Below are 8,170 nucleotides of genomic sequence, written 5' to 3' on the forward strand. Positions count from 1 at the left end.
ACCAGTCAAGTCTTAGGTCGTCACACCTGAACCCGCCCACCAACCCAGTGGGTTTCCTTACCTTGGCCTTGCTACCCAGAAGCATCACCCGAGAGGTTCTGAAGCCAGGTGGTCTGGGTCGGAATCCTTGCCCCAATATGTATGGAATGTGCAAACTTGGCAAAGTACTTAGTCCCTCTGTGCCTCAATTTTCTCATCTAACTAATGGGGCAACAATCACTCTACCTCTGAAAGCTGTTGGGAGGTATTACTGAATTAATACATTGTGAAACGCTTAGACCATAGTGCTCACGTGTTGCCTAGTACGGTCATCAGTATATAAAGTCCTTATGGGTGAGACCCCTGCTTTGTTTACTGCCCGGATTCTTGGGTTTGTCATTTCCTCACCAACCTCTGCTATTTTCACACTCTGGTGCTGAGCTGGGTTCCCACCCTTGACCTCCTTTTGGTCTCTGGAGCTCTAGCATCACTTCCTGCTGGAGCCCCAGATGGTCAGCACAAGAACAATCAGGAGTGTGTGTGTCGCACTTTCCGGTTGTCTACGCAGCACATGTCTAATTTGATGTGTGCCTCTTCTTAAAATTAAGTTGTCAATTTTATTTCCAGTGTGGATAACATGCGGTGTTCATTTCAGGTGTACGATACAGTGCTCAACAGTTCTATACGTTACTCAGAGCTCCTCGTGATAGGTGTTTTCTATAATCCCCTTTGCCAATTTAACTCCCCCCCCCCACCTCCCCTCTGGTAACCACCAATTTGTTCTCTGTATTTAAGATTCTATCTCTTTTCTCTTGCTTTCTTTGTTTATTTGTTTGGCTTCTTAAATCCCACGCATGACTGCAATCATACGGTATTTTTCTCTCTCTGACCGACTTACTTCATTTAGCATGACACTATGTAGTTCCAACCATGTTGTTGCAAACGGCAAGATTTCATCCTTTTTCATGGCTGAGTAATATTCCTGTGTGTGTGTGTGTGTGTGTGTGTGTGTGTGTGTGTACCACATCTTCTTTATCCATTCATTTATCGACGGACACTTGGGCTGCCTCCATAATTTGGCTACTGTTAATAATGCGGCTATAAACATAGGGATGCATAGATCCCTTTGAATTAGCGTTTTTATATTTCTGGGGGAAATATCCAGTAGTGTGATCGCTGGATCATAGGGTAGTTCTATTTTTAACTTTTTGAGGAACCTCCATACCGTTTTCCAGTGGCTGCATCAGTTTGCATTACCACAAACAGTGATCTGTACCACTTTTTTTAAATGAGGAAACTGAGGCTCAGAAAGATTGAGCACCTTGCCCAAGTCCACCCAGCTCCCAAGAAACTACCATTAACTCCAAGTTCAATGCTCCTGCACCTCCCAGAGACCCAGCCTGGAAAGCCCAGCTTCTGACGATGGCGGCCAAATATACCACTTGTCCCTCTCTCCACTCTGCACCTACAGCAGCCCCCACAGGCCTCTGTGAAAGTGCCTCACCCATGGAGCTGACTCGTTTGTCTCCCCTGCTAGACTACGAGCCTCTGGACGACAGGGGCTGGGTTTTATTCATCTCCCCATCTCCAGCCCCATCCTAGGCGGTGGCATAGCATAGATGCTGGATTTGTGTTTGTTGAATGCACAGACAGTTTGTTCGGGGCGTATATCCAGAAGAGGGATTGCTGAGTTGCCAGGTATGTGCATGCATATTCAATTTTACAAGAAAATGCAGATTCTTTTTCAAAGTGGTTCTACCAGTTTCTCTTCCTACCACCATGTCGGGGATCTGTTGGACCTCATTCTCTCCAGTACTTGGCATTGTCATGCAGCACACACAGGAAGGCAGGCACCTGCACCGGACCCATACCCCTGCGACCCTATTAGTGGTCATGTGGGGCCGCCACAGTTTCCGCCTCACGTTTCCCAAGTGATGTAAAAAGTAATCTATCTACATCCAGTGGCGCCTGGCTGGCTCAGTTGGAAAAGCATGTGACTTTTGGTCTTGGGGTCATGAGTTTGAGACCCACATTGGGTGTACAGATTACTTAAATAAATAAAACTCAAAAAAAAAAAAAAAAAGGGATCTACTTATGTCTAACCACATGACCACCTTTAGTGGCTATCCTCTGTCTCTGACCTGGCCCCTACCTGTCTCTTCACCCTCATCTTTTTTTTTTTTTAAGTTTATTTATTCATCTTGAGAGGGAGAAAGAGAGTGTGTGTGCAAGTGACAGAGGGGTAGAAAGAGAGGGAGAGAGGAAATCCTAAGCAGGTTGCTCGATGTCAGTGCAGAGCCTGATGCAGTGCTTGACGACGGTGGGTTCGTGACCTGGGCCGAAACCAAGAGTTGGACCCTTAACCAGTTGGGCCACCAGGCGCCCCTCGGCCTCATCTCTTGATAGTCCCCCTGCCCTTTGCAAACAAGGCTCCAGCAGTGAAAATACTCCCTACCACTTTGTTGAGTATGTACCATGAGTTAGACATATTCTGAGCATTTTACAAATATTATCACATTTAATTTTCTCACCTACTCTTTTTCCATTTTATAGGTGAGGAAATTGAGGCTTGAGAGTTTGGTTGGGTTTTTTTTAGTGTTTATTTATTTATTGAGAGAGAGAAAGCACACAAGAGCGAGCGGAGGGTGGAGGGGGGGGGGACGGGTCAGACAGAGAAGGAGAGAGAGAATCCCAAGCAGGCTCTGCCCAGCTCAGGGCCCCACAAAGGGCTCTATCTAACGATTGTGAGATCATGACCTAAGCATATATCAAGAGTCAGACGCTTAACCGATGAGCCACCCAGGCATCCTGAAGCTTGGGAGTTTAAGTTCACTCTCAAAGACACACAGCTGGTAAGTGGTAGGGCTGCATTTGAAGCCCAGGGCTCTGATTCCAGAGCCTGCACTCTTAACTACAGCATGTTTTCCACTAAACAACTGTGCTTACAAGTCTTTATTTTTTTACTGTACAGCTGCTGCCTTTTCTGCCTGGGAGAGCCCTTTCCTCTACTCCCCATCCCAACTGCTTTGCTTTGCTTGGTAAAAAATTTTCTCACCCTTTGAGACTCCAGTCAAATGTCACCTCCTTTGAGAATCCCTCTCTGACCACCTATGATTGGATTATTGTCTGACGCCCAGCATCTTCTATTTCTCTCATCGTGAAAACTTGCCATTTATTGTAGTTGTCCACTGTTCATTTCTCTCTGTAAGGCTGTGAAATTCTGGAAGGCAGGACATCTATTCTCCCAACAAACATTTACCAATGCCTAATAGGCCCAGGCTAAAAAAAAAAAAAAAAAAAAAAAAAAAAAAATGAAATCCATGAAGAAAAAGGAACTCTCATTCAAGAGGGGTTGGGGGAAAGAGAGTCATTTTTGCAAGTACATGATTGTAAGCTATAAGGCCTAAAACTGATTTGTTTCAAGTCCTAAAACCTGTAACATTACTACAAGGTCACGTGCAAGAAGGAAGAGATAAATTCAATGAGCTAAAAGGCTCAGAAGTCTTAACAATGGACTCGTGACATCCAGGCTTTGAAGGATGAAGAGGAGTGTATCCAAGGAGCAAGCCACCTGGAAAGGCACGGAGGTGTGAGAGACCTTAAAGGTAAATACATGGCTTCCCATCACTTAGCACAGAGCACCAAACATGACAGGTTCTTAGAAAATGTCTGTTAGATAAATCTATAATTGAAGGAATTACCTCCATGACCAGGAAAAATTTGCAAGCTCTCCTCTTACCCCGAAAGATCCAGGCCTAGTTCCAGTAGGTCCTGTGAACAGGATGTTAGTGATGTTAACCCTTGGGTCTGCCACTCTGCTGACTTTCTCATGGAATTCAATATGGCGTGTCATCCATGCGATCACAATCTAGATTTCTACTGTCACATTGAGCCGTTGTCGAAAATGTTACAGTGCTCACTCAGTGCTATCACATAGCGTTCGCATAATCTTCTCTGGAGATGAGTCATTAACTAGGTAATGAGCCAAGGACACTGATTCCTCCAGAGTCAGAAGCTGAATCTACTCTACGATTCTCTACACAAGTCAAACCACACCTGTAGGCTGTGCTCAGTTCCAGGCCCCCAATTTGAAGATGTATTTTGTGGTGGACATTGTGGTTACTTCTTGTTATGGGTTGAATTGTGTCCCCTGCAAAAAAGATATGTTGGAATCCTGACCCTTAGTACCCCCAGAATTTTGCCTTATTTGGAAGAAATAGGGTTGTTGCAGATGCAACAATGAGGTTGTATTGGAGTAGGGTGGCCCTTAACCTAATACAGCCAGTGTTCTTATAAAGAGAAAGCCATGAGAAGAGAAAGAGACAAACACGGGGAAGACAATATGATGAGACACAGGGAGAAGATGGTCTACCAGCCAAGAAGAGATGCCTGAATCAGATTCTTTCCCCACAGCCCTCAGGAGGAACCAACCTTCTTCACACCTGGATCTCAGACTCGCAGCCTCCAGAACTGTGAGGTAATATATTTCCGTTATTTAAGTCACCAGCCTGTGGTACTTTGTCACAGCGGCTCTAACAAACTGATACATCTCCCAATATGCATTCTATGACCCTTCCCCTTAGTAGCCATCATGTATGGAGGAGGATGGATAGTTTGGGCACTGATCAGGGAGAAAGCCAGGATTGTTTTGTTCCTTGGCCGAACAAGAAATATCTTCTCCCCCTGAGAGGAGAATGAAGATTAAGAAGACCTATGAGTGTTGGCAGCCATCTTGTTGCCCAAAAGGAGCTCATTCTGAGAAGGAAGCCCAGAAAAAGACTGAGGAAATTAGAGAGAAGTGGAAGCACATCCTTAATGCCACTGTGAACCTCTGCATCAAAGCCTTGCCCAAATTCAGTGGCCCAAGTAAATCTCCTTTACTGCATAAGCCATTTTGAGTTGATTTTCTGTTTTAGGAAACTAAAAGTATTATAAGTGCTACAGATGTTGTCAATTGGAGTGTGTTTGTTTAGGGAAGGATAATCGGGATAATGAGGGGGTATCAGGAAGAACCAGGTAACAGAACGATTTAGGGGGCCACACAGGCTGGCTCCAGCATGTAAAGAGCAGTCATGGACAAGGGGAAGCAGACTTCTTGTGTGGCCCCAGGAGGTGGGACTGAGTCCAGTGGGACCTGGTGCAAGTGGTCCTCCCAGCACAGACAGGGAAGCAGCACGTTGTCTGCAGAATTTAAAAACAATGATAAAATTCATGCAAAGTTGGTATGCTTTTATTAGCATTGAGCAGTAGAAATCCTAAACACCTTCAGTAATAAAATATTCTCTCCTGCTCAGACAGACAGCTCCCCCCGCCCCTCTACTGCTTGATATGCAAGTGCCAAGGAGGAGAAACTATAGGGGGTTAAGTTTCAAGTTTGGTAAAGAAAGACCTTTCCAAAAGGCAATAATGGAACGTACTATCTTGGGGCTGATGAATTATCCATCACTGGCAGCGCACACATAGAGGCTAGGAAACCCCTTTTCTGGGATACTGTTCAGTAGACTACTGAATTCAGTGGGGGATTCCCTTAAATGACCTTGAGAACACCAGCCGACTCCGTGAGTCTCTACAAGGAATGACAAGGGAAGGATTGAGGCAACTCTGTTCAATTCAGAAAAGGAGCTTTGAGTTAAAGATGAATATTCCCAGTCTCTCCATTAGGATGTGAGTAGCAAATATAAGAGAAACATTCCAGAGTCATCTGAGCTCTAATGCCATCATGAGCATTGGAAATGAAGCCACATCATGAGCTTTGGAAATCAAGCCACATCGAAGGGCAGGAAAGTAAGAAGTGAAGTCTTTGGTTACTAATGGTCAGAAACATGCAAAGTCTGGGACCCAGGGCATATGCTAAGGGAGGCAAAGGGCCAGAACCCAGAAGGTCATGGAGAAAAAAAACCCAAGTACTAGTAACAGGGCCGCAAAAGGGAACATGATTCTATCACACTGGCCAAAGGGAGATTAGTTAACCCTTCTGCGTAGTTCTCACCTCATTGGATTGTAAAGACTGGATGAATTAATGTGTACAAAGCCCTTAGCGCCGTGTCTGGAGGGATGTAAATGCCACATAGATGTTAGCTATCATTTTCTTTTTTTTTTTTTAATTTTTTTTAACGTTTATTTATTTTTGAGACAGAGAGAGACAGAGCATGAAGGGGGGAGGGGCAGAGAGAGAGGGAGACACAGAATCGGAGGCAGGCTCCAGGCTCTGAGCCATCAGCCCAGACGCGGGGCTCGAACTCACAGACTCACGGACCGCGAGATCTTGACCTGAGCTGAAGTCGGACACTTAACTGACTGAGCCACCCAGGTGCCCCAGCTATCATTTTCTTAAAGGACCTGCCCTAGGGAGTTGGAAGTCTCTTTCTGCTCTACACATTGCCATGAACCCTCTCCCCAAGAAGGGGAGGACAAAGTTATTTATCCCCTCCTGATCCCATTCCAGTTCCTTAATAGCTGCTAACTGGTTTCTTGGAGGCTAAAAGTTTTGGTTGTTTTCCCAATATAAATACCTCAGTGTTATTAGAAATGTTTAATATTTCATTTTCTTTATTTGTTCATTCATTTGTTTCTTTATTCGTTCAAATACTGGGTGACTCCTTGGTTCTTAGAAACTGAGGTCCAACAGATAGAACAGTTAGTAAAAATAGGCCAGAGCCTCCGGCTCACAAAGCTGACAGTCTGATTGGGATGGGGTGGTGGGAGAGGGTGGGGGACAGACGTAAGTTAAAAATAATCACGTGGATGCAGGTGAAATCACAGCTGTGGTGGTGCCATCAAGAAAGGTGGACAGGCTGTGAGATGGTGAAATCAGACAAGGAGTGGAGCTTCCCTGAGCAAGTGAGGATTCAGCCAGGATCTAAATTGCATGTGTTTTAACTAGGAAGTTAGGAAAGCTCCAAGCAAAAGCACCAGCGAGCCCAAATGTCCTGCCATCCATTAACTGACATTTATAAAGTGCTGATCTTGTGTCAGTCACTCTGATAATAACGGCATATTCGTTATTTCACGTAGACATCACATCAACATTTTGAATTAGAAATTGTCCCATTTTAAAGATGAGAAATGTGGGGCTCAGAGGAGCCCAGAAACTGATGCAAGGTGACCCATCTTATAAGCAGGATTTCAATTCAGCTTGGACTCCAGTGCCTGGGCTCTTAACCCTGACAGCAGAACTGTCTTATTGGTCTTCGTATCCAAAGGCTAGAACAGTACCTGGCATGCAGTAGATGTCGATGAATGCTGCTGTATAAACACTAAAGTGAATAAAATTGTGTTGAGGGGGAATAAAGGCTCCCATGCGTAGGGGGAAAGGATAACTAGACTGTATATCATCAGAGGGTGGAAAGGGAAGGGCTTTGGGAGGGAGGCACTTCAATGGCAAAGCTTGCAGGTGGGAATACACATGGCCTTGAAAGAAAATTCTTCTTTGATAGTATTGAGCTGTTTGGTCATCAGAAGTATTCAAGTGCAGAGGACCTGGGTGGCTTAGTCACTTAAGCATCTGACTCTTGCTTTAGGATCAAGTCATGACCTCAAGGTTCATGAGATTAAGCCCCACATCGGGCTCTGGGCTGATAGCACAGAACCTGCTTGAGACTCTCTCTCTCTCTCTCTCTCTCTCTCTGCCCCTCCCCTGCTCACACATGCTCTCTCTCTCTCAAAATAATTAAATAAACTTTAAAAAAAATAAGTATTCACATGCAGACAGGATGAACACTTTGTCACTGAAAATGTATGTCAGAATTATCTTTCACAGATCTTTTATCCTGGGATTGATCTAATACAAAGTGTTCTTGTAAACAAGCACCAGAACTTTAACAGTTCCCAAAGCCTCTTACTTAAGTGGGGACCTAAGTGATGACCTAGGCGAAATGAGGGTAGAAGGAGTGAGTTGGCAGCCACTGAAGGAAGCCAGACAGTGGGACAAATGTCAGGGAAGACGGAACTACTATTTAGATATCAGCTGACATTCAAACCATAGCCTTACACAAAACAGATGTGTATGAGCCCCTAGAATGGTGTCCGGATATAACATCCAAGAGGTGACAGTGTTTCTTGTTATTAGGTACTCAATTATTTTCAAGCTGTTGTTTTTGTTTGTTTGTTTGTTTGTTTGTCAGATCATTGCTTCTGTTTCATAAAACGGGGCTTTTGCTCAAACTGGTATTCAAGGGCTGAGAAATAAAGG

Source organism: Panthera tigris, chromosome F2, assembly GCF_018350195.1.
Source record: "Panthera tigris isolate Pti1 chromosome F2, P.tigris_Pti1_mat1.1, whole genome shotgun sequence".
In the NCBI taxonomy this organism is placed as follows: Eukaryota; Metazoa; Chordata; class Mammalia; order Carnivora; family Felidae; genus Panthera; species Panthera tigris.